At 42.3% G+C, this 27,945-nt stretch overlaps 1 pseudogene; it reads right to left on the minus strand.

Moving 5' to 3' along the window:
• LOC145794659 (hypothetical protein At1g04090 pseudogene) overlaps positions 1-14,892 on the minus strand; it is a 28,788-nt pseudogene extending 13,896 nt beyond the window's left edge.
• Between the last annotated feature and the right edge of the window lie 13,053 nt (positions 14,893-27,945).

A 27,945-nucleotide genomic window follows, 5' to 3' on the forward strand; every position in this document is an offset into this window, starting at 1 on the left:
AAATCCTAACCTCACACCCCATTTTGGACCAAAGCTATTTTGGATGGTTTTTAGACCTTAAAACCTTCTCTTTCAAAATATTTTTGAAATAAAGTTCCTACGATGTTCTAAGGCTCGCATTTCGTTAAATGTTGCGCTTTTCGATAAACCGAGCGAGGACAAAGTGGAAATGAGTGAAAGAGAGATGAAATCTTTGAAAAATCTTTCCAAACACCTTGTTTGGGGGGGGGAGGGTTTGGAGTTGAAGAAAATTGGAGGAGAGGGAAGAAACCAAGTTGGAGAAGAAGATGGACATGAATTGTTAAGAGAGAGATGAGCGGTCCTCGCTAAATCAGGTTTATCTTTTTGAATACCTGGATTTCAGCTATGAGGCCACCACCGTTGGAAAGCTTACTTCTGGGGCTTCATTTTTCACTTAATAATCTCCTAAAGTTGAGTCCAGATGATGGAGATATGATTGGTTGAAGTTGGGCATCATTCCGGTTGGACTGAAACTGAACAGTCTTCACTAAAAGAGGGATATCTCTTAGTACACTTAGAATTTTTAGGTGAGGCTTCCAAATATGGACAGAAGGCTTCCGGGGCTACAGTTTAGGCTTAAGAATGACCTGAAAAGAAGTCCAGATGAAGGAATTAGGCTTGCTTCAAGCCAGGGACCAAGACTGATTTTTTCCATCGGCCTCTGTGGGAGTGCATCGGCCACAATTGGACTTCATCGGCCATAGGTCGGCCAAAAGTGAACCTTATCAGCCACAAATGTTGGCCGATCGGCCAGAAATGTCCAGAGAGCCTAGAATTGGCAGATATGCCTCCTCCAGCTGTTTTCAGCTTGCTTCAGCTGTCCCAAATCAGATATTTCGACCAAACTTGATATTTTGCTATATATGAGAGCCTTATATCACATATTCAAAGGGTTAGAACATTTGGAAGGCTTAGAAAATTTTGAGAGCTTCTCACTCAAGAATCCTCTCTCTCTAGAAGATTTGTAAGCAAAACTCTCTCCCTCCCTAGAATTCTTTCATTTTCCTTTTGTTTTTGAGCCTTAAGCTTGGAATTCTCTACACTCTTGCAAAGAGACCCTAGACCAAACACCTCTACCTTTGGGTTGAGATTCTTGGAGGTATTTTTGAGCTCCAAAAGACTGATTTTGGCTTAGATTTTGGCTGGTTTTGCTGCTGTCGTTCAAGGTGCTTCAAGGGTAAGAACTTCCTCCTTTCAAGCTTGTTTTTACACATTTTCTTTACCCTCCTTTTTCCATTGTTTTGGACTATTTTGAGGCTGGTTTTGAACTTTAAAAAAATCTGATTTTGAGGCTCTAGATTGATGGTTTAAGCCTTGTTTGGCTAGGGGGTGTTTCCTCCATTTTGATCATTGGCTTGTAAAGCCTTTTGAGCCATCTCTCCAAGCTTTTCAAACAACCACTTTTTGGATTTTTAACCACTGAAATCTAGGAGATTTTCAGTAACAAAAAGCTTGTTTTGAGGTCCCAAATGGGAGGGGATAGCCTCCCCTCCTTGTCTCTCCATGCCATGCCTTGTTAGCTCTATAAAGTAGCATCGTTTTATCGTTTGTGTTAGCTCTTTTCAAGCACTTTTTGTGACTTTTAGGACTTGCTATAACTCTGTTTTAGGCTAGTTTGGTCACCTCTTGCATGCTTTATACACTTGTAGTGTAAACTTGCACACTAGCCTAACTTGCATCATGCTTTAGACCATCATTCTAGTGTGATTTTGGCTCAACTCCAGGAAGATTTTACTCATGTTTTGCCATGATCTAGGTCTGATTTATGTTATTTTGGTCATGCATGCCTCGCTTTGTATAGCTATAGTTTATTCATGCTTACTAGCTTTGAGTTTCCAAGCCACTAGCATGCATTGCTTGGGCTATTTACATGATTTGGCATCATTTATTATGTGATTTCAAAGCATGTTTCATTGCCATGCATTCACATCTTTCACTCTTTCAATACTTTGGAGGGTTGATACTTTGTGTCTTAAGTATGAGCCTTGATGTATGCCCTCTTGCCTAGGCTTTTGGGCCACCATTTCAGGCTGTTTTAGGTGTTATTTTTCCATGATACAACTCTATTTTTGGTTGGTTAGAGCATACCTCATTTGCTTCTTACACTTGTAGTGTAAGTCCTCTTTACTAGTCTTGCATGCCTAATGAGTGAGCTTGTTATTCTAGCATGTGTTGACTTTGTATTAGCCCATTTTTGGTGTTAATTTGACACGCCATAACTCTGATTTTTGTTACTTAAGTCATCTCATGCTTGGCTTTGGTGGGTGTAGTGTAATCCTCCTTGTAGGCCTTGCATGCTTGTTGTTTTGGCCCTTCATGCTAGCTTGTTTTGGCTTTGCTCCATGCATGTTTTAGCATCATTTTGAAATGCTCTAGGAATTTTTTGGGTTGCATTGGTCATATGCTTCATGTATTGCATAGCTATAGTGTAAGTGCCTATGCTAGTTTCAAGTTTTGAGTACCATAGCATGCTTCATTTGTGACATGTACATGATTGGGCATCATTTACCATGACATTTCAGAGCATATAGACTTGCCATGTTCCCACTTCTCTCACCTTTTGAGTGCCTCTAATGGTCATGCCATTGTTGCCTTGTTTGTGGCCTAGCTCGTATGCATGCATGCCAAGACCTTTGAGCTCCCATCTCAGCATGTTTTGGTCTTTGTTTTTACCTATTTGAGCTCTATTTGTGGTTGGTTCATCCATTTGTGCCATGCATTGCATGCCTCATGTATAGTCCCCTTCATTAGCTTTATTGCTTAAGGACCCTAGCATGCTACACTTGTGTTGTTTGAATGATTTGGCATCATTTCACATGATATTTCAGTGCTTATAGTGTGGCTACACTCTTACATTTGTCACTCCTTGAGCACTTTTGAGAGTTGTGCACTTATGCTTAATTGGTGAGTCAACTCATGTGCAAGCATTTTCTTGATTTCATGCTAGCATTTCATAGCATTTTGGCCATTATTTTGGGCATGATTGAGGTCTGTCCATATTCGGTTTAAGTCCATTGAGCATGTGGTTTGAATGTTGTTGCATGCTTGTTGCATTGCCTCATGTTTGCATGCTTGTTTCGTTGCATTGTTGTTTGCTTGCATGCATTGCGTTGTATTTTCATGTGCATGCATTGCATTGTGTTTGGATAGGGTGTTAGTCCAAACACGAGAAACGAGGGATGTTTCATACTTGAGGTGATGAAACATGCCTCAATTCTCGATCGCCGACCCTCTTGATCATGCATGATAAAGGTTAAAGCTTTATGTGTTATTTGTGCATTCATTTACATTGAATTGTGCAATCTTGGCATCTCGTCCATCGTTCATTGCGATGCTCGATTGGTGGCCCGAGAGTCGAGAACTACACTCCCTTGAGCCTAAGAAATGATAGGGAGGGTGGTTGTACACACATTTCCTTGTAAATACACTGCCATGCCTCTGTTAGTGCTTTGTTGCAGCAAAAGGAGAAGTTTACAGGAAGAAGTGGTCGATCGGCTATCTAGTGTGCCGATCGGCTATCAATAATTGGTCGATAGCCTTCAAAGTTGGCCAATAGCCATAAAAGCTGGACGATGGCCACTCCTCTTGGCCGACCACTTCTCAGATTATTCCTAAGGTGGGTCAAAAGCACTATGGAAGTTGGCACAATTTTCAGAGATATAGAATAGTGCAAACAGAGGCAATATGAGGCACGGTAGTGGATTTCCGAGCGAAGCCGACCGAGCATGCATACACCCCTCCCCGCGAGGCCATTTTTACCGCTTTACTAGCTAGTTGTAGTTAATTACTTGTTTTGTAATTAATTAGTTTAATCTGTGTTGTAATATTCTAATCAGCTTAGTATAGCTAGTTTCAATTCGGTTTGCAATTAATTAGCTTAGCGTAGCTAGTTAGTTGATTCATTCGGACCCTCCGTCGAGAGGGCACAACTGTTGTAATAAGTGTTCGTGTGTGTGATGCATGTCTTCCAACCCCACGTCTTTCTCCCTTTTATTTATCAGCTTTTGATGGTTAGTTTTAGGGCATGTTTCAATTAGCATACTTATGCTCGCATGTTTGCATTCATTCATCTATCTTGCATGCACCAGGCTCGGCACATCATACTAACTGCATTGTATTTCAATTGCTATTTGAATACATGTATCAATTGTTGCATTCACATGACATCCTAGAATAGCCGAGCCTATCTTAGTTGCATTTTGCATATGTTGCATTAGGCATTCTTAACATAGCTAGGAGCATGCATTGATTTCTAACATAGCTTTTGTTTTGGCTCGGAGTACTCGGTAAGTGTTTATGCTTTAGCATCCTTGCATGCGTGTAAGTGACTGCCATGTTTAGCATGCTTGCCATGAGGCTATGTGCTTAACTGCTATAACTGCATGAATGCCTGTGGGTGAAGGTTTAATTGCCTAGGTTGGAACAACTCGATGATTGTGAGTTTTAAGCCCACTTGAGGGTGGCAAAACCGCGTCTTAGCCTACTTGCGAGTAGCAACTTCAAACCACTTTAAAAAACAAACATGAGTTGTTTTGTTCCAATCCGTATGATTGAGTCCATACTTGTTTGCTGTGTGCATCACGTAGTAAGGCTAGCTAATAAACCGAAATAAGAACACATGTGTTTTCAAAAACAACATATCTTGTTAGTAGAGGCCGATCCTTTGATCGGGCGAGCGAGAGTGCTCATTTCATGACTTTCCCCCCTCGTACCCAAGTTCCCGAGCCGAGGCAACTTTGGTGATGACAGACACGTGGCCTTAGGCACGAGTTAGGGTTTCCTAAATTTCCCAAAACAAAATATTGGCGACTCTGTAATTTGGCAAAGTAGTCCATGCTTGGCACTTCTTTGTTAGAATCAGTTTTCCAAAATGATTTGTCGGATTTGGACTCTTTCATGATTTATCGGTCTCACATTGCACTTTGTGAGATTAGATTCAGAACCGTGACACGAGTCCGAACTGAAGTAGCTAAGAACAACGATCTCGCGCCCTCACGTGCGGAGCGGAGTTCCGGGCGATCTACAGTTTCTGGCGACTCTGCTGGGGATTTAGAGAACTTTACTCGAACTCATGATATGTTGTTTTATCTGCACTTATGTGTTTCTTTGTATTCCATTTTCGTTGGTGTGCCTAGGACACCGTGTTTGCCGTCTGCTATTCCCGAACAGTTTGCTGGAGCTTGCTTAGAAAAGCGTGCCATAAGGCCGACCGGTTATGGGCTCTGCCACGATGGGAACACAAACCTCAGTTGTTACCGAGGCACCCTTTTCGACCATTCGACCAAGTTGCATATCGGAAGCCATAGTGACCATTCCAAACTAGGACAGGTTGCTTACCCGATTGTAGGTTGTTTGAAAACGCTGCGTACATAGTGAAACCCTAGCTCCTGACAAGATAGGATAGGGAAACCCTACCCCACCATCGGGGTGTTTTGGCTTTTACTTGCGTGGTATGTGCTGTTAGGGTGTGTCTCTACAGGATGGTATGTATCAGTTGCAAGTCTGAGTATCGGCTTGAGGGTATCAGTTTAGAAGCAGACTTTTGGGTAGAATTCTGTAGGAAGCATAGTCATTCAGTTATGATCGTATTTGTTCTGGTGAAATCAGGCTGAGATGTTGTCTGTTTTCTCTTTTGCAAGGTAGTCTTGGAACCATAGCTTCAGAATGCTTCGATATCCCCCGGGAACATTGGACTTGTGTTGATAGACTTTGTCAGGTCAGAGACTCAGTTCAAGGGCAACCTGTGTTTCCTTCGCCGAGGCAAGGCAAAGAAAGGCCAGTCAGGGCTCACAGGTTCAACTAATTCGATAGTCACCAGTCACATCACCTTTGTTCAAACCCAGCAAACCGTGATGGCACAGGGTTCAGAAGAAGGTGTGGCCGTGATAGCAGCATTAAATCAGGGAATTACCATGCAGGATGAGATTAATACTGAAACGCAACGCCCATCTGGGGCATCTGCCACATATTCGGTCTCGGGACCCCAGCCGAATTTTGACCCACTTCCGCCAGCTGAAGATTTGCAGGGTCCAGATCCTCGAGAAAGGCTGGCTCAAGCTCGGGTTTTCAGACCCCTAGTGCAGCCTAATGAGAGGCTTTATCCCCTTGATGCTAATGATCTTGATCCGACCGCGGTGAAAATTGCGAACCTTGAGAAGCAATTCAAAAAGGCCCAGGGCCTTAACTCCATTCCCGACATTGAGGATGGGTACACCGAGTCTGCCGTACGACTCCCAGACAGATTCAAAATGCCACGAATTGACCGTTTCGACGGGTCTGGAGATCATATGGTACATATCCGGCTTTTCTTGGATGTTTTGAAACCGATGGGTCTGATTAAGCCGCAGAAACTCTCCCTGTACGGAAGAACCCTGTCGGGTATAGCAGCCACTTGGTACGCCAAGTTGGAGGATTCAGTGAAACTAAACTGGGAAGAATTGGCTAAGGCATTTGTTGATCAGTATTCTTACAATACGCAAGTTGAAATGACCACCCCAGAGCTTGAAGCAACCCACCAGAATCCTGCAGAATCTTTTGTGGAATTTATTGCAAGATGGAGAGCAAAGGTAGCACAGATGACAAATCGGCCTTCTGAGAGGGATCACGTGCAGATGATGGTGCGCAACCTTGAGCCTGATATGTTGCAAAAGTTGATAGTCGTTCCACTATCCACTTTCAAAAGTTTGCATGAACTGGGGGTTCAGATCGAGAATGTGTTCAACAGTAGGATCATTCCCAGAACAAGTGAACCGATAAGGAGGGTTTTTGCAGGGAGTACCAATGTTGGTAGTAGCACTATCCCCAAACCCATTCAGATCAATACAGTCGCTACAGCTTACCCTTTTGCCAATCCAAGCCTACAAACAGCCGACCCAGCCCGAGCTTAGGGCAGAACTTTTACCCCCCTCTACATGAGCCTGATTAGCGCACTAAAAGTCTTGATGGAAAGAGGGTATCTCAAACCCCTCGATCCTCAACCTCCATTTGACCCACTCCCTGCCAGACATAACCCCTCTAAATACTGTGTGTATCATCAACAGTGCGGTCATGACACTGATCGTTGCTACCGCCTTCGTCATGAGGTCCAGAATCTAATCGACAACCGGACGATAGCTCCACCTCCAGAACCTAATGACCAAACATCTCCTACCTACCTCAACCTCATCCATATATTTCCATCTACCTATAACCCGAGCATATACATCACCCCGGCCCATCTACCCAAGCTTGAGGTGTTTATCCCGGAAAGCATGGACTTATGCATGATGAATGCAGTCGAACCCTAATCATCTTAAACCCATTAACCAACTACTTTTGAGCTGATGAAAATGATTGAAGATCTTTAGAGAACTGTGGCAGATTTAGCCTTTGGGATATTGGCTCCATTATCGACCACACCACATACCAGAAATTTCATGTCAAAAGGCTTCCCAATCTTGGGACGGGCTGCCTTAGAAGAAGGCCAATCTCTTAGTAAAGTGGAGGCGAGTGGTAAGAACAAGGTGGGGGAAGGCATTGGTCCCCATGAACACCTTCAGTGGGCTGTTGAGGCTCTGAAAGCCGAAGGATTAAACAAAAAGCAGGTGCTCGCAGTTATTGCAAAAACTGTGGAGGACACTTTCGCCACTCAAGTTGGGGGTAGTTTGAAGCAAGGGGCAAGCCGGGACAAGGGATGTCGTACCAGAAACCCCCCTTTAGTTCCAATCCTACACTTGGAGCAGATCGGCGAACCCAGTCAACATTTGTAGACCCTTTCGCCGGTACATCCAACACAACCAGCTCACAACCTGCCAAATACCTACATCGGGGCCAGAGTGTGTTCACCCCATAGTACATGTCTCTGTCAGTGGCCCTAGAGGTCCTGATCAAGAAAGGGCATCTGAAGCCCCTGGAGCCGCGGCCATTACCGAATAAACTTCCTCTCTCCCACAACCCGGCTAAGTATTGTGCCTTCTATCAACAAGCCGTCCATGACACTGACATGTGTTTTTGTCTTTGCCATAAAATACAAGATTTGATTGATAACAAGATCATTGTCACGCCAGGTCCTGCAAAGTCTATCGGCACGAGATCGATGAACTTAGGGGATAATGTGATTATGTGATCGGGGGATAAACCACCTACGGATGGCGCTAGATTTACTCCAGATGTGGTAGATGGCATGCACTGTTTTGAGCAATGTACAAATGCTGTTAATTTTACTTTTTGACTTGGGTATTGAGTTAGTCTTGTTGTGTTGTTTTGAGTCAGTCTTTTTGTACTGAGTCAGTTGAGTCTGTCTTGTTGTATCGAGTCAGTCTTGTTGTGTTGGAGTCGGGTGATTTCGGGAGTGTTACCTCAGACATCACTATCTTGTTTTGTATTTATCTTTTACACCCTTTCTTTTGAGTCTGTTTCTGCCATGGAGCCAGTTGCACCAGAAGACTTGAATGAAACAGTAGTGATTTTCGTACTTTTGAGTTTGTTTCTACCCTGAGCCAGTTGTGCCAGCAAGTTTGAATCAAATGGCAGTGCTTTTCACCTACTTTTCTGTGCCTTGAAATCATTGCATTGACCTAAGTTTTTCAAAACTTTTTGAACACTGTGGTGAAAACAAAGAGGGAGGAATTCCTCGGGTTTTGCAAAATTTGATCAATTGAGAGAAAGAGAGGCGTGCTAAGCCCTTAATGAATGAGATCATGCTTGTTAATGTGAGTACTGAGAAGGATCCTGGCTTGATCCAGATTGGTTCTACATTGTCTTTGGCGCGAGCGATTAGTCGCTTTCTTAAAAGATTTCAAAAAATATTTTGCGCGATCCTACGAAGACCTGTGTGGAATCACTGTTGAGATTGTGCAGCATAGGATCACTCTCAGCCTCAAGACTCGACCCCTTTTGCTTTCAAACCTTGAACTTGGATTCTGAATGTTCAATGATCAACCATCAAAGGATGCCCGTTAGGCCAGATTTGAAGCAGCCTTCAAACTAGGGGCAAGAAAGTCAGATCAAGAAGATCAGATGTTATCAAAAGAAGCTTGCAACGCTAGATCAGAAACGGCCCTTGAACTAGGGGCAAAAATGTCAGATGTGCTCGAAGAACCAAAGATGGATCATTCTGCAAACCAATGAAGACTGGCAAGGAAGCCAAATCCCAGAAGGGAGGAAAGAATAAAGTATTGCTGAAGGACAATCGAGTTCTTATCTACAACACTAGAGGCAAATTCAGCCCCCAATTGGATGGACTCCTACATCATCAGCGAATGGTAGCCATTCTGTTGGATACAGGTGGCTTCGAGATCTCAAACCGATCAACATGGACCAAGTTATAAATTTTACCCTTGAGAGGCTCGTTGGGCCGAAAACCCAGAAGGGCGACCCAGGCAAAAGTTAGAGCAAGAAAAAGAAAAAAAAAAAAAAAGAACAAAAAATGAAAAAAAAAGAAGAAGAAAAAAAAATAATAAAGAAAAGAAAAGATGAAAAGAAAAGAAAATGAAAAAATGCAAAGAAAAAGAGCAAGAAAAGAAATAAAAAGAAAAGAAGAACATAGCTCATAAGGTTGAAAACCTAGAAAGGGCGGCATTGGCGAAAGTTAGAGCACAAAAGGAGAGGTTAATACCCGAGTGTATCTTACCCGGAACTACGCCAGGCTTGATTCCCATCTTTGGGATACGTAGGCAACCTCATTCTGAAGTCCAACCATAAACACTTCCAAATCGATTGTGTCCATGTAATGGTTCTGATCATCTTTGTCTTCTCTGTATCCGAGAGTTCGGTTATGGTTGTCACTTTGAGGACTGATTACAATGCGCTGTGGTGCCATTCAGACAAGGGGCAACTTTCGTTGCCATGCAATGCCGTTCAGACAAGGGGCAATTTTCCATTGTTTTGGATGTGAGGTTGTGCATCTCAAGAGTAAATTCCACGTTGGTCGAGCAGTGGCCATTTGCAAAAACAGTTTTGAGAATTTTTAATGAGGTTGACTAATTCTCTCAAAAATTATTCAATTTTTCCAAAACTGGACCATTTCTTGGATCCAAAAAAGGAAAATTTTCAGCGCTCATAACCTAACTTGCATGATTTTAAATCAGGAAATCAAACAAGCATGTTAATCTGACTCTCATGTTGGTCAAAATTATTTTAGAAAGCCAAAACAAAAAATGGTCAAAATGATGAACTAGGGGCACAGTTGAGTCAGGCTTCATGTCTTTTCCCCGTTGTCAACATACTTGCCAGAAAGGGCACTCTACTTGCCAGAAAGGGCACTCTACCTACCAGAAAAGGGCACAACTGAAGCTAACAGCAAAGGACCGAAAGCTCTCTCATCCTTCGAGCAGTGAGGTATCAAGCCAAGTGCGAAGCACGAACGGGAAAGGGAGTAGGATATTTCACTCTCTTATCCGAAAAGGTCTGGTCACATCCGAACTAGCTAAGGGCGTCATCAACCGATGTCAGCTACAGATTTGCTACACACCCAGTTGTAGTGCAATCCCTCTGCGGGAAAGTTCACTGTTGTGAGCAGAAGAAGAAGAATCTAGCAGAATGCTAGGGGCAAGAGCCCATAACTTCCTGTTTATCCATCAACCACCCAGGGGAGGGATAAAAAAGAAGAGAGATTAATGAATAGAGAGATGTGCGCTCAGAGAAAAAGTGAGAAAAGGGCTTTTCAAAAAAATAGAGCCTAAGGGCCGAGTGATGTGAGAATCACAAATAAGGAAGGGTGGGAAACATTACCTGGAGAAGTTGCGGGCTCCCCGTGAACTGAGAGGTTTCTCGCCATTGGAACACATTTGAGTCTTGTGTTTGTTGTTTTTGTTTTTCTCGATTCTTGTTTTGAGTCATTTTGAGTGTCAATAGATGTGTTTAGGTTGCTTTACCTTTGTTTTCCGTTGTTGGGTCGTTTTGGCTGAGGTCATTCGTAGGCTCAATACCCCGTTACGAACTCATTTCTCAATTTCAATTTCAAAATAAATCGTTTTGTGCTCAGAGTGCCGTGTCGTTCTCCACATATATGCAAAACAGGATTTGTTCTTTCATAAAACTGCAGGGTTCAACCCAGGTCATGTGAGAACAGTAGAACAAGGAACTATCTAAAGCTATATAAGTTCCGGACTGCAAAGCAAAAGAAAAGAAGGAAAATTTGGAGCATCTCAGTCTGTTTCAACTCCAGCAAATTCCGAGACTGCATTCCAGGTGCATCTTGTCAGGCCTCGCCTTTTTCTGGAGTATGAGTGTATCTCGACCCCAAGCTTAAGCCTGCTTCAAGTCAGAATGGCAATTAAAGCAGCAGCAGATGTTATCTCTTGCCAATATGAACAGGGTGTGCCCTTTTTGAGCTGAGTGTGTTGCAAAGTCCTCTGAGAGGTAAATCAGAGGCACCAGCGTACATGTTTGATGCCCCTCTATTGCATAGAATGTGCACTTTCATATACACTTCTGTTGCATGCGTGCCGCGCATCGTTATGATTCATGCATAGAATATACTTACTTTCAATCATGCATAGAATATGCTTTCAATATTGCATAGAATATGCTCGTATCTTTTGCATAGAACATGCACTTTTCCATACTTGCATAGAAAATGCTCGTATCTTTCGCATAGAAAATGCTCTTCATTTGCATAGAACATGCATTTCATCACACTTTTTTGTGCACCTTACTTGCATAGAACATGTTCTGGGGCTGTCCTAAGTTGTTTAAATAGTTCATGCTTTGATTAGTTTGGTTGTTGTCTCATAAGTTTGCACACATAGCTTGTTGTACATTGTTGTAAGTTTTTCTTTAACTAATTTCCATGTTTAAGAACCTCATTTTAATAATCAACTTGCTATTCATTTCCTTCATTTGAGAGTTATTTCAATCGGTTGACAGTTATTCAAAACATAAACTAGAGATATATGCTTAATGGCTTAATCTCTATGGAGGTTCATTATCAACGGCATAATCTCTTGTTCATGTTGAGAATCACCTCCCGTTTGGCATGTTTCTCACTTAGTGGACGTAATCTTTTAGTGGACGTAGCAATCACCTTGGATTAAATAGGCTAAAGAATGGAAAGACTAATGAATTTGGATTAAAATGGACTAATTGACATAAAGAAAATGGGTCATATTGCTTGGGGGTTCGGCCGGACGTTATGCCGAATCTATTGTGTCAAGGGTTGTCTTATATCGATTTATGATGTTTTAATGAACCTTAAAGCATCTCTACCTCCCTTTTTGAGCTCACTCCATTATAAGAGGGAGGGGTTTATTGATCTTTGTCCAAATTGTACCTAAAATCATTAAGCAATCAACTTGCTCATTGATGGTTTTGGAAACGATTTCAACCTTCACTCGAGGCTTTCCCATAACAGAGAAGTATGAGAGGGACAAACAGAGTCTAGAATAACTTTGTCTGCACTATTTTCATTTCAGAGCACAAAACAGAATTTTGAATGAAATTGAGGCACGATCGGCCTTCTTTAGGCCCGGCCGAGCCTCATTGAGGGCTGGCTGGTCATCAATGTTTGGTCAGCAGTGTATTTTCTAGAAAACAGAGGGCAATGGTTGAAGGTGAAATAAGGCAGACCTGGGCAGACAGAGTTGCTCTTGGACATTGTGTATGCAACCCTTGTGCATCCTTGCTTACAACATTGTTGTAGATTAATGCTCAGTGTATTACTGTGATTTATTTATTTATTATTGTTATTATAATTAGTCTTGTTAATTATTAGTGTTGTAGTTATTATTATTGTTTATTTGTAATTGTTATAACTGGTTAGCTTAAATAGTTAGTTTACTTATCGTGATTATCTTTGTTGTAAAAACTTAGCTAATTAGTTATTTATTCATTCGTTCAGTTTTGTAATAATTAGTTTAATTTAGACTTTCGGACTTTGATTCGCACCCTCTTACACGAGGGCAATTTGTAATAAGTTGTATGTATTCCAACCCCATGTCTTTCTCCCTTTTATTTACTCGTTTACGATGGTTAGAATAGAGCATCATTTTTCAAAAGTTAGCATTCTCATGCTTTACATCCATTGTCGTGCATGCATCCAAGGTTCGGCTCATCATACCAACCAAATGTTCAAATTCATTGCTTGAATACGTGCTTTATCGCACATTTTGAATGGAATCATATGCCATGCTCATAACTGAGCCTATAAAATACATAATGTGTGCGTTGCATTTAATCATATGGCATTAACTAGGAACATGCATCTTTTTCTAGATATTTTGCTTTGTTTTGGCTCGAAGTACTAGGTGAGTAAATTTATATTTTAGCATCTTGCATCGAATGTTAGTGTTACCATGTCAAGCATATTTCTATGAGGCTAAATGCTTAATTGAATGCCTGTGGATGAAGGCCAATTGCAAGAATTGGGATAAATTGATTAAATGTATGTACAAACACATTTTCAAGTGACGTGTATTCAAAACTGTTTTCAAAACAAACATGAAATCAAAGTATTCTAACTTGTTCAAATCAGTCTATACTTGTGTGCAACACATAGTAAGGTTAGCCTAATAACAGGAACAAGAGCATATAATGTAGATAAAAATCATATCATGATCAATAGAGGCCGATCTTTGATTGGGCGAGTGGGGTGCTCAATTCATGACCTTCCCCTCTCGTACCTATGTTCCTGAGTCGAGACACTTTGGTGATGACGGATAAGTGGCCTTTGACATGCGTCATGGGTTTCCTAAATTTTTCAAAAATATTTAGGTGGTGATTATGTAATCTGGCAAAGCAGTCCATTTTTGGTATTTGATTCCAACATCGATTTTCCAAAAGAATTGTCGGATTTGGACTCTTTTTGTGTTTTCATTGTTTCACATTGTACTTATGAAATCAGATTCAGAACCATAGGAGCCCGACCTGTAGGGCTGATCGTATCTAAAAGGTGCATGAAAAGCAAGCTACAATTTCTGGCAACTCTGCTAGAGATTAAGAGAACTTGACTTGAACTTCATGATGTGAAATTTTATCTACAAATATATGTTCTATGCATTTCATTTGCATCGGTGCGCTTAAGTCATTGTGTTTGACATCTACTATTCCTGGACAGTTTGCCGAAGACTTGCCCAAAAGGCTTGCCAAAAGGCTGACCGCGGTCGTAGGCTTTGCCATGTTGGAAACACAACCCTTGGATCTGGATTACTGCTGTACCGTTTGATCCTGCTTTCACTTCTCGGTGTTAGGTGTGAGAGGTATATTAGGTAATCTTGCTGAGGTACCCTTTCGGACCAATTAGCCTAGTTCATACAGTATACTCTAGTGGTTATTCCAATAGGACAGGATACCACCCATATACAGGATGTTATGAAACCATTTGTTTGAAAGTAGTGCAGCCTGGATCATGTCAAAAATCTAGGATAGGATAACCCTACCCCCTCATAGGGGTGTTTTGGTTCTTTTACCTGGTATTTGCTTTTACAATGAAGCTATACAGGATGGTTCATATCAGTGATACAACAAGTAGTAGTTTGAGAACGGAGTTCAGTAGGGATTACAGTTCAGCTGTGTGTTATGACTATTGTGAATTGGGACCGAGGTACTATTCGATTATGATTATGTTATTCTTTTCTTTCTTTTTGCTAGGTAGTTTACCATTATAGCTTCAGAAAGACCCAATATTCCCTAAGTTGTGTGGACACATTTCGACAGGCTTTGCAAAGCTCAAGACCTTGTTGGTGGTCAGCCAGTGTTAGTCTCATTTCCGCTAGTCACCCAACGAAGAAGGAACAGACAGTCAGTAGCACCAGTACAAAGCATTTCGCAAACACCTATCTGTTCTCACTCAATCAGTTCACCAGTATCTAGTTCACCCAGACCAGCAATGGCATAGAATACAACACAGAACGCAGAGGAATTTGATGCCATGATGGCAAATTTCCAGAGAACCATGGATACAGTAAACCAAAGGATGGCTGCACACGATGAAATTATGGCCGATCTACGACGCACATCTAGGACATTAGCATCAACTGTGCATCCAGTCCTAACTTCCCAGCCAAATCCTAATCCTCTCCCACTGGTTGAAAATCTGTCGGTCCCAGATCCTCAGGACATGTTTCCACCGGCTCTAGTTTATAGGCCTATGGTCCAACCACCTCAGAAATCCTCCCTTTTGACTTCAATGAAATCAATTCAGCTCTAATCAAAATTGCTAGACTTGAGAAGGCACTGAAAAAGTCCCAAGGCTTCAACTCAATCCCTGACATTGAGAATGGATACGCTGAGGCTTCAGTTAGATTACCAGAGAAATTCAAGATGCCCCACGGACATGTACGATAGGAGTGGGGATCCGATTGTGTATGTCCGGTTGTTCTCAAATGTATTGAGGCCCATGGGTTTATCTAGGGCGTAAAAGCTTTTGTTGTTCTGGAGAACCCTGTCTGATGTAACAGCCATTTGGTATGCTAAGTTGGAAGATTCTACAAAACGAAATTGGGAGGAGTTATTTGAGGCATTTGTTAACCAGTATTCCTATAACACTCAGATAAAGGTAACCATCAGTGAGTTGGAGGCTACTACCTGTAGACACCCCATTTTTGACGGCCCTTTCGACTTGGACATCCTCGCATGCACACCCGATGATGAACGTATGTGCTCGTCTAGTGCTCGAAGTCCTCAGTGGAATGCCATAACTTTGAGCCTTTCAAACCCTGTACCCTTGTTGCCTCATTTTTGGACCAAGTCTTAGTCCTTCAAGCCTGCAGCTTTTGGTGGCTTTCTGGCTACTTTTAGAGGCTACCGGCCATCACTTTTGGGCTGCCGGCCACTGATGTGGCTTGTCGGTCACCAGCGTATTTTGCAGATATTTTATGCCAGCTGTGCCTGTTGTTTGTGTAGGACTGGATCTCCTTGAGGGAATTTCATGTTTTCTATATATAGGAGGCCCCTCTCTCATGTTTTAAGGTTAAACTCAAAAATTTTCCTTTCTTTCTACAATTCTCTCTCTCTACCAAATCTTTATACTTTTGCCTACAATTCCTTAACCTTTGCCTATGCACCCTTAACCAAATCTCACCATCTTTGAGCTGAGGTACTTTTGAGCTTGGTTTGAGCCCTAGAGGGTGTGTTCACTTGGTTTTGTTTCTTGGAATTGCTTCTTCTCTTCAAGAGGTATATGACTTTGCTTGTAGCTTTGTTTTATTTGCTATTATTCCTACTATTTTTTCCATTTTTTTAGGCTGTCAAAAACTCGGTGTTTTTTGGGCTGAAGCATGGGTTTAAGGCCATTAAAGGTTAGGGGGTGGTTCACCCTTCTTTGTACCTTGTTTTGGAGGCCTTTGCCCTTGTGTTTCCCACCATTTTACTATCTTTTTCCAAGCTTTTAAACACTGATTTTCAAAGCTTTTTCAGTGGCCAAAATCATGCTTTGAAGTCCAAATTTGGAGGGGTTAGCGTCCCCTCCTTGTGTCTTGCTTACTAGCCTAGTTGATGTCATGTTTTAGCATTTTAATCTAGCTATTTTTAGCTCAATTCCAGCATGCTTTAGGACTTGTTTTAGACTATTTTAGCACTATTTTAGGCAGTTGTTTACATTTAAGCTTTGTTTTGCATGCTTATAGTATAATAGTCCTCATGAGTTTGGTGTTTTAGGCCTTAGACACCATCTTGTTTGAGTTGATAACATTTATTTATGTTTTTCTCACTCATTTTCAGCACTTAATCATCTTTACAACCTCCCTTTCTTTCTTGGCTTTTAAATTTGCTTTGAAAGTGGTTCAAACTAATTGTTTGTTTAAAGCATGAGATTGAGATGTCACACTTAATAGTTTAATCCCTTAGGGGGCTATTACCAACAGTATGACTTCTCTTTCATGCCTACAACAACTTTTGGTTTGAGCCTCTTTTCCATTTAGAGGACTTAAACTCACCCTTTGGACTTAATGAAGTAAAGGATGGAGAGGTAACTAAAATGGAGTAACTAAAACTTGGAGTTAAAAGTGAGCAAGATAATAATTTGGTTATGTTCAATTGGACGTTAATTGAACACATGGAAACTTGAACCATTTCATACTCATTAGTGATGAAATGATTCAAGGTTCCAAGGTCACCACTTCCCTTGATCATTCATAAAAGGGAGGAGGTTTGTGTCTTGTTTTGCATTTATTGAAGTTGCACACTTGAGTGCAAGCCATCATGCAATGAAATTGCTTGAGTTGGTGGTTTGTGGCTTAAGTTCACTACTCCTTCGATTTGCTCATGAAAAGGAGGGGTGAGTTGTGCAAACAAACCTTTGAAATACCCTGCATATGCTCTATTTGTTCTCTGTTGTAGCAAGATGAACCTGTGCAGTAGTGGCCAGCAGACCACCTTCAATGGCTGGTCGGCCATCATTAGTGGCCGGCAAGTTCCTTCACTGGTAGGCCGGCCACTGGTGCAAAGTTGAGCAATGAATTTGTAAGGTAGAGCAAAGTGGGCAGCAGTGTTGGTGTTTAACTGTGCAAATAGAGGCATTCAGAAGCAAAACAGTGGCTTTTCCGGTGGAAAGCAAGCACATGCATGAGCATTCCTCGCATATCGAGCCTATTTAGTTTAAATATTTAAGCTAAAAAATGTGTTGTAATTAATTAGTTGTAGCTAGTTAATCTTACAAAGTGTTGTAATTAATTAGTTAGTTAACTAGTTGTTTTGATCCATTAGTTAGCTACAATAGTTAATTCATTTGTTGTAATAATTAGTTAAGTAGTCTTGTTAATTTCATTTGTTTTGTATTAATTAGCTTAGCTTTAATTAGTTAGTTAATTGGCTTAGCTCATTCGGACTCTCCTTCGTGAGAGCGCAATGTTGTAATAATGTGTATGTCTTCTAACCCTACGTCTTTCTCCCTTTTATTTAACTACTTATGATGGTTAGTTTAGGGACATCACGTTTCGTTTAGCATTCTCCATGTTTGCATCCATTTGTATTGCATGCACCGAGACTCGGTTCATCATTCTAACTGCATTGTCATTTCAATACTTCTTTGAATATGTGCTTAGACTGCATGCTATTTCAATCGATTCATATGCCATATTAGTAGGCGAGCCTAAGTAATTACATATCGCATGTGTTGCATTAGTCATATCGCACAGTTAGGATCATGCATTTTTCTAACTTTGCTCTCTTTTTGGCTTGGAGTACTAGGTAAGCTTTTATTTGCTTTTGCATATCGCATGTGTGTGATTGTTGCCATGCTTAGCATGCTTGCCATGAGGCTAATTGCTTAATTGCTATAACTGCTTGAATGCCTGTGGATGCAGGCTTGTTACTTGAATTGGAATAATTTGGGTAATGTTTATATGCGATCACTTTTTTTTTCCTCCCAAGTGGTACATATTTCGAAACAATTTTCAAAGCAAACATGACTCAAGATGTTCCAATTCTTATGATTTAGTCTATACTTGTGTGCGGCATCACATAGTAATGCTAGCCTAATAAACCGGAACAAGAGCATATAATGTTGATAAAAATCGTATAATGATTAGTAGAAGCCGATCTTTGATCGGGCGAGCGGGGGTGCTCAAATGTATTCATGACCTTCCCCTCTCATGGTGATGACGGACAATCTTGGTGATGACGGACACGTGGCCTTTGGCACGAGTCATGTGTTTCCTAAATTTTTCAAAAATATTTAGGTGGTGACTCTGTGTCTGGCAAAGCAATCTAATTTTGGCATTTTTTATTCAAAATCGATTTTCTAAAAGATTTACCGAATTTAGACTCTTTGGTGTTTATCAATTTCACATTGCACTTGTGAGATTAGATTCAGAACCGCGGGAGTCCGAACTATAGGGCTTATTTCGAACTTCCGAAAGGGGGCGTAAAAAAGTCAGGCAACAGTTTCTGGCGACTCTGTTGGGGAATTTAAAGAACTTGACTTGAAATTCATGATATGAAATTTTATCTACACTTATATGCATCTTTGCTTCGCATTTGCATTGGTGTGCTTAAGTCGTTATGTTTGTCATTTGCTATTCCTGGACAGCTTGCCAGAGGCTTGCCTAAAAAGCTTGCAAAAGGCTGATCGGTCACAGGCTTTGCCATGATGGGAACATAACCCTTGGATCTGGACTACCGCTGTACCGCTTGATCCTCCTTTTACTTCTCGATGTTAGGTGTGAGAGGTATATTAGGTAGTCTTGCTAAGGTACCCCTTTTGACTATTTGGCCTAGTTGCATATCGAAAGCCATAGAGACTGTTCTAAACTAGGACAGGATGATTACCTGAATGCAAGACTGCGTGAAACTGCATTGTTTGAATAGTGAACCCTAGCTCCTGATGAAACTAGGACAGGGTAACCCTACCCCCTCATAGGGGTGTTTTGGTTCTCACTTAACTGGTATGTGCTTTACGGTGAAACTGTACAGGAATGTGCGTATCAATTGCAAGTTGGGTATCAGTTTTGGGGGCAAAATTCAGTGTTGAGTGCAGTCCTACAGCTTTTATTACATCTGTGTGTTGTTAACATCTGAGTTGAGGTGCTGTGCAGTTTCTGATTACTGTTTTCTTTTTGTTTTATTTCTTTTTGCTAGGTAGTATAACATCATAGCTTCGGACAGTTCGGATACCCCTCAAGCACTATGGACCCATGTTAGGAGGCTTTATAGATCCGAAGATCTTGTTAGGGAACAACCTATGTTTGCTTCACTCCCACCGGTTACTAGACGGAGAAGAGTTAGGCACAATTCACCAGTCCAGCGATCACCTGCACCTAGTCAGGCTCAGTCTTCTACATCCGGTCCAGTATGAGATCACTCGCCAATTCCTATGGCACAATATCCCCCGGTTAGCATGGACGACTTGATTCACCACCTTCAGCAAACAGTTAAAACCATGCAGCAAGACGCTGCTCGTTAAGCCGAGGTCACAACACGTCTGGCTGAGGTCATAAATAGGCTGCAGCAACAACAACCACAGTCGGCAGCGTCTTCTGTATCTCATGCACCTCCTCCAGGTATCCCAACACCAGGAGCCACAACCCATACTGCTAATGCCCAAGCTGAGAATCAGGGAAACCCAGCAGAGCTGATCACACCACAGGCCTCCAAAGCACCTGTGTATCAAACCGAGGCTCCATTTGAGTTTGAGGTTGACCCGACTATACTTAAAGTCAACAAGCTGAAGAAGCTCCTCAAAAGGGCACAGGGTGTTAATTCTATTCCCGATATAGAAGATGGGTATACCGACTCTATAGTGACATTGCCAGACCGGTTCAAAATGCCAGACATTGATAGATTCGATGGCTCTAGAGACCCCATGGTTCACCTTCGACTGTTTTCAGACATTCTGCGGCGATGGGCCTGACCAAATTGCAGAAGCTCTCACTCTTTGGCTGGACCCTATTGGGTATAGCCGCCATATGGTATATGAAGTTGGAAGATTCTGTGAAGCAGAGTTAGGAAGAAATGGCTGAGGCCTTTATTGCACAGTACTTCTACAATACCCAAATCGAGGTCACGACCCGTGATCTCGAAGCAACGCGCTAGAAGCCAAAGGAGGACTTTTTAGAATTTGTGACAAGGTAGAGGGCCAAGGCTTCAATGATGACTACACAACCTTCAGAGAAAGATCAGATAAGGATCGTAGTCCACAAGCTGCACGAGAAGTTGTTGCAGAAAATGATAGTCCTACCTTTGTTCACGTTCACCAAGCTCCATGAGATGGGGGTTCAGATTGAAGATGCCATGAAACAGGGCTTAATTATTGATGAGAAAGAGCAGGCCATGAGGCCTTTTATGTGCAATTCCAATGCAACCGCTAGTGGTAGCACAATTGCGCGGCTGTCGGATATGAGCATTGTCACCACCATAACCAAGACCATCAATCCCTTTGCAAGCATAACTACACAAACTTCAAATAACCAAACCCGGTCCAGAGGACCTTTACCCCACTCTACATGCCTTTATCCCAAGCCATGAGGGTGTTAATAAAAAAGGGGCATCTCAAACCGTTAGAGCCCCACCCACTACCCGATCATTTTCTACAAAAACATAACCCAGCCAAGTACTGTGCATTTCACTAATAGCACGGTCACGACACCGACCAATGCTATAGGCTGCGTCATGAGATTCAAGACCTCATCGACAACAAGGTGATTGCACCATCCCAAAAGCCAAATGTAACTACCAACCCTCTCCCGGCTCACAATCAAATCCCTTCACCTCACAATCTAAACCTAATCCATACATTGGCCCTCCCCTACGACCCAGCATATATATTACCCCTTCCCACCTGCCCAGACCGACGATGTTCATTCCTGAAAGCATAGACTTGTCCATGATAGACACGTCCGTAATTCAACTTAAACCTATGGTGGTGACAGTTGCAAAAGACGGGAGGTTGGCCTTGGAGGAGAGTACGAGTCTGTTACCTGAGTGCTTTGAAAACTTCTCTAAGGGGGAGTATGATCCAAGCTGCTACATTGTGCTGACTAAGCAAGTCAAGCTAGAAGTGGTATTACCAACTACAGTGGAGGTCAATGTGGTAAGGGAGGACAGCCCGAGCCAAGGTTTAGATGATCTAGCAGAGCTTGAGGAGGACCTAGACAACCTACAGTTCTTCAATGAACAAGATCAATGGGATGTGCAAATTGATTGGTTCAATTTGAATAGGTCGACGGACAACTCTGGGTGGTTAAGTGATGAACCTGACAGGAAAGAAGGAACTAAAACAAAACTAGAAGAAAGGGAAGCAAGAATTGCTATAATGGCTGGTGAAAAGGGGAAACTGCTGGAGAACACGGGCGTGAAAATTTCGGCTTAAAAGTTGGGCACTATGAGTATCGTGGATACAAAACGGGAAGCTGCATTGAAGCAGTTTGCAAGAGAAAGGGGTGAAGACAACCAGAAGGCTGTAATAGCCTAACACCCTGGGGGGGATGCTCGTGATGTGAGAATGATCAGAACAGAGTCAAAAAATTGTTTGTCGGTTACTAGAGGGGTATGGTGGGAGAATAAAGATTTACATCTAGCTCACATCGACAAGGACTGGGATGGGTGCCTTCCAGATAACACGTGGTATGCTGAAGAGATAGACCACATGACTAGAAGTGGGCGGTATTTCAAGCCACCGTACTTAGACCAAGCTGAGGCCTCTAGAAAAGATAGAGAAGTTGAGAAACAGAAAGAGAAGCAGTTGGAGGAAGAAGCAGTTTGAAACAACTGAAGAAAATCCAAGCTGACATCTCAATCTGGGGGCTTCTTATGGCCTCTCGGGTGCATCAACAGGCTATGTTATAAGCAATGGACAAAACTAAGTTGTCCATTGACACTACCCCTGAACAGCTTGTGGGATTGGTCTTCCCAAGAGGCGCCGGGCCAACCCTAACCTTTTCTAATAAAGAAACGCCGCCAGAAGGCTTAGCTCACAACAAACCCCTGTACATATCTATTGAGTGCAGAGAAAAATGGGTGCCAGTGGTGTTGGTCGACACCGGCTCAGCTATCAACGTTTTTCCTTCTAGAACAGCTTATGCCATCAGTCTTAAACCAGCAGACTTCGTGCCTACAACCCAAGTAATCCGGGCATATGATAACATAAGCAGGGAGGTTATAAGCACGGTACAAATCAGAGTTCAGGTGGGCTTAGCTCAGCAGGATATCGAGTTCTATGTCCTGGACGTCCCAGTCACCTTTAATTTACTGCTAGGAAGACCTTGGCTGCACCTTGTGAAAACAGTTTCCTCCACCCTTCATCAAATGTTGAAATACCCTCACGAGAAGGGAGTGTCAATTGTGTTCAAGAATTTGTCCATACATCCTCCGCCAAAGGTTACTACACCAGTGCTGGAAATCAACCATGGCGAGGAGGATGTATTTCTCTTAGGGTTTACTTTGGCTAAGGCCTAGGCAGTGCAAAATATCTTGGCAGCTGATGAGGGTATGTATGTTAGTGCCCAATCAATCTATTTCACGAATAAGCTACAGCATGTGCCAGGAATGGGGCTGGGAAAAAGTGGCCGAAAGGTGTCACAGCATTGGCCGATGTGCCGCATAATCCACATGCCTTTGGTCTAGGATATGTACCCACCAAAGAGGACTGGGTTAGGAAAAGAGAAGAGATGACAGGTAGAGCTAGAGCCAAGTAGGCTGGGAAACGCTATGAGCTCATTCACAGGCCGATCCAAGGAACGCTAAATGGCCACTTTGTTCAAGAGAGTGAAGACTTCCCCTTTTGCAGCTTTGGATGAATTTTGCGAAGCAGAATGTTCCCGGATTCGAAATCTTCTTTGACTTGCAGCTGTAAAATAGTCATGCCGAGAAAAAGGCTTAACCAAGTGCTGAAATTGAAAAGAGTATGGAAAGTGACTCAGACAACAGCGAGCTTGGAGTAGAGGCAGCACTGGTATGTCTCCTTTCAGATCCTCTGGCTAACTCAGAGAGCTTAGGGAATAACCTTACCATCTCCATGATCGGGGACCAACTGGGTGTGAACCTATCTAGAAGCATTTTGGATGCATCTAAATCACCATCTCTTATCTGGCAGCTAGGGAGGGCTACCTATCTAGTTCTAAGTTGGGTAATGAGCCACAATCTAATTCCATAAAGTCTGTGGAGTTGGAATCAGATTCCGGTTCTTCTAAGTCTGAGTCTGGTATTCTTGGGGGTGATAACCCGAATACCAAGGTCTTGTCCAGGTCCTCTTTTTCTTTTGCTTTTGAGTTGGTTGTAACCGAAGAGCTGGATAAGCTGGATTTTATGAATGAGAACGCTGCTGATTCTGATTATTTCTCTATGCCGCTTGTTTATTGCATTGACCAAGATTTTCAAAATTTTAATGAAAACGATGAGGAAGGAATTTCTCTGGTTTCGAAAATTTTGATTGATCGAGAGGAGCAGAGGTTTGCAAAACCCCTTGCTGATGTAATCATTGCTTTAATGTGGGTACTGAGAAGGATCCGCGTTTGGTCTAGATTGGGTCCACGTTGTCTTTGGAAGAACGCGAGCGCTTAGTCGCTTTATTAAAAGATTTCAAAAATGTTTTCGCGTGGTCCTACGAAGACATGCCTAGAATCGATCCTAATATTGTACAGTATTGGACCCCTCTTGACCCCAAGGCCCAGCCTGTCAAACAGAAGTTGCACAAAATCCGTTTGGATTGGGCATTGAAAATCAAAGAAAAGGTCACCAAGCAGATCGAAGTAGGTTTCTTGTTAGTATCTGAATATCCGACTTGGTTAGTCAATATTGTCCCAGTGCTGAAGAAGGATGGTAGAATCCGGGTGTGTGTGGACTTCCAGGATCTGAACAGAGCCAGTCCGAAAGACAACTTCCCTTTGCCTCACATCGATGAATTAGTGGACTTCACTACGGGCCATGCATTGCTCTCCTTCATGGATGAATTTTCCGGGTATAACCAGATTCTGAGGACGCCCGAGAATAAAGAGAAAACTGCATTTACTCTATGGGGTATCTACTGCTATCGGGTTATGCCGTTTGGGCTGAAGAATGCTGGGGCTATCTATCAAAGGGCTACAACCACTATTCTGTATGATATGATCCACAAAGAGGTCGAGGTGTATGTGGATGACATGATTGTCAAGTCTAAGGAAAGAGAGGGCCATTACATCGCCTTGAGGAAATTCTTTCAATGAATCGGTGAATAAAGGCTGAGGTTGAATCTGCAGAAGTGTATTTTCAGTGTAACAGTAGGGAAAATGCTGGTCTTTTTGATCACACAGAGGGGCATCGAAGTAGATCCTTCCAAAATCAAGACTATCTTAGAAATGCCACCACCAAGGACTGAAAATGAGGTGCGAGGCTTTCTAGGTAAAACTCAATTCATAAGATGGTTTATTTCCAAATTAACTTTGACGTGTAAACCACTTTTTGGTCTCCTAAAAAAAGGAAAGAAATTCCAATGGGATGATTGATGTCAATTCGCTTTTGAGCAGATCAAGCAGTACTTTTAGAATCTTCCTGTGTTGTCACCGCCGGAGCCGAGGAAGCCTTTGATTCTGTATCTATCAGTAACAGACACCACAATGGGATAAATGCTTGCCCAGGAATCTGAGGATAGAGTGGAGAAAGCCATCTATTACTTGAGCAAGAAAATGTTGGATTATGAGACCCGCTACACTCCGTTAGAGAAAGCTTGCTTAGCCTTGGTATGGGCTACCAGGAAGTTAAGGCACTACGTGTTAGCTCACTCTGTAATTCTGGTTTCGAGATTAGATCCCATCAAATATTTCTTTGAGAAACCAGCACTTACAGGTAGGCTAGCCCGTTGGTTGCTTCTCCTTGTAGCACGTCCGCGAGGGACCCCGCTACAATTCGGACTTGATTTTGTGTCACGGTTCTAAATCTGAACCAAAGAGTCCAAATCCGGCAAATCGTTTTGAGAAAACAGATTTTTAGAAAAGAAGTGCCAAACATGGACTGCTTTGCTAGATACAGAGTCGCCACCTAAATATTTTTTATGGGGGAATTTAGGAAACCCTGACTCGGTGCCAAGGCCACGTGTCCGTCATCACCAAAGTTGCCTCGGCTCGGGAACTTGGGTACGATTGGGGAAGGTCAGCTATGAGCACCCCCTCTCCCCCGATCCAAAGATCGGCCTCTACTAACCATGGTATCCTCTTTTGAAAACATTATATGCTCTTATTCCGGTTATTAGCCTAGAATTACTATGTTATGCGCACAGCAAACAAGTATAGACCAAATCGCCCAATTTGGAACAAAGCATTGCGTGTTTGTTTGTTTGAAAAATGGTTTGATGATGCTACCCGCAAGTAGGCTAAGACATGAATTTTGCCACCCTCAAGTGGGCTTAGGAAATATGGTTTTGCCACTGTCTAGTGGGCTTAAAACTCACAGTTTTAATGCATTATTTCAATTTAGGTAATTCGACCTCCATCCACAGGCATTCAAGCAGTTTATATCACATAAGCAACTAGCCTCATGGTAATCATGCTGTCATGGCAACATTCACACGTATGCAAGGATGCTAAAGCATAAAAGCTCACCTAGTACTCCAAGCCAAAACAGAAACTAGTTAGTAATCATATACATGATCCTAGTTCATGTTTAAAATGGCTAATGCAACAATGCAAAGATGCGATCTAGACAGGCTCGGCTATCCTAAACATGGCATGTGAAATTGAACAGATAACACGTATTCAATTTTGGAATTGAAATACAAGTGCAGTTAGCATGATGCGCCGAGCCCGGTGCATATAAGACCAATGTATGGATGCACGCATGCATAGCATAAGGTATGCTAAATTAAATATGACCTAATACTAACCATCAAAAGCAGGTAAGTAAAAGGGAGAAAGAAGTGGGGGTTGGAAGACATGCACACACGCACCCACACTTATTACAAATTTGCCCTCGCTCGGAGGGACCAAAAAGAATAATACAATTTAACTAACTATTAAGCTAATTAAATATTACAAACCCTTAATTAATTAAACAAATTAACTAAGCTACTAAAGCAGTAAAGGCCTCGGGAAGAGGGATGAATGCAATGCATGCTCGGCTCTGCTCGGAAGTCCACTGCCATGCACAAGTTGCCTCTGTTTTCCCTGCTTTGCTTCTCCGAAAATGGCACAATTTTCAGGGTTGCTTCTCTGAGTGTTGTGGAACACCACCGGCCATGGGGGAACACCACCGGCCACTGGTTAAGCTATCGGCCATCCATACTTGGTCGGTCGGCACTCTATGCAGCCGACCGGCCAAAACTTCCTGCAGAACCTGTTTTGATAGCAGCAGAGGGAAAAACAAGGCATGACAGTGCATTTCAAGCAAATGTGTGCACCACCACACTCCATATCATGTTTAAGACTCAAGGGAGTATGGTGCTCGACCCTCGGACCACCAATCACGCATTTCAATGCATGATGGCCCAAGAAGCCAAAGTGTGCAATTTCAATGTGGAATGAAATGCACATAAACAAACAATGAACTCAACCTCTATCATACTCAATTCAAGAGGCAAAACATGCATGCCAATGTAATGCAACCTAGGCATGTGAGCTAAGTATGCAACATGATCATGCAAACAACAAAACCATGCGCAATAGGCACATGAACTAAACAAGTAAGCATGCAAGGCATATAACATCAATGTCAATGACACACATGCAACAACATGAAAGGCATAACACATGCGAATATGCAAAGCAACTTAACACAAGAAGTATTCCAAATGCGATGACACTTAAACATGCAACATATTAATAGGCTAAGTACCTAAACATACAAACATGTATAGCATGCAACAACATGCCAAAGGGATGGTCTTAAACTAATTTGGACAGCTCTCTACTAGGTCCAAAACAGTGGCCAACATGCTCAAGAATGGAAGCCAAAACACATACAAATAGGCATGCATGCAAGGTCCAACACTTAGGTACATAGAGACAACTTTTAAGCACACTTTAAAAAAGGAACAACATGGGCATATGGCATGCAATGTAAGCTCTGAAAATCATGTTAATGATGGTGCCAAAACCAAGTAAACAAGATAGGCCAAGCATGCAACAATGGTCTAAAACTCAAGGCAAGCCAAGGAGGATTACATGGTAGCTATACAAACCAAAGCATGGATGACCCGAATGACCCAAAACAGATCTCAAGCACACTAAAACATGCATAAAAGCTTCACAAAGCTAAGCCAAAACAAGTAAGCATAGTAGTCTAAATGCTAGGCACATGTTAAGGCAATTCATGGCATTACAAGACAAGTATGCATAGCAAGCATGGTGTGTCTAAACCAAGTAAAAACAGTGCTAAATCATGGCAAAATAAGCACAAATAACACTTAAGACATGGCCAACATGTACTTAAAAATGATGCTCACACATGAGGCTAAAATGGCACTTTTTGAAGACAACAAGGAGAGGGGGTGGCCCTCTCCTTCTTAGGACCTTAAACCACCATCCTCACCACTGAAATCCCTCAAGATTTCAGTGGTGAGGAGGCCCAAACAAGGTGGTCCCAGAGCTCACCAAAAATAGCACAAAA

This window comes from Camellia sinensis, chromosome 1, assembly GCF_055761805.1.
Source record: "Camellia sinensis isolate YWXY chromosome 1, ASM5576180v1, whole genome shotgun sequence".
Lineage (NCBI taxonomy): Eukaryota > Viridiplantae > Streptophyta > Magnoliopsida > Ericales > Theaceae > Camellia > Camellia sinensis.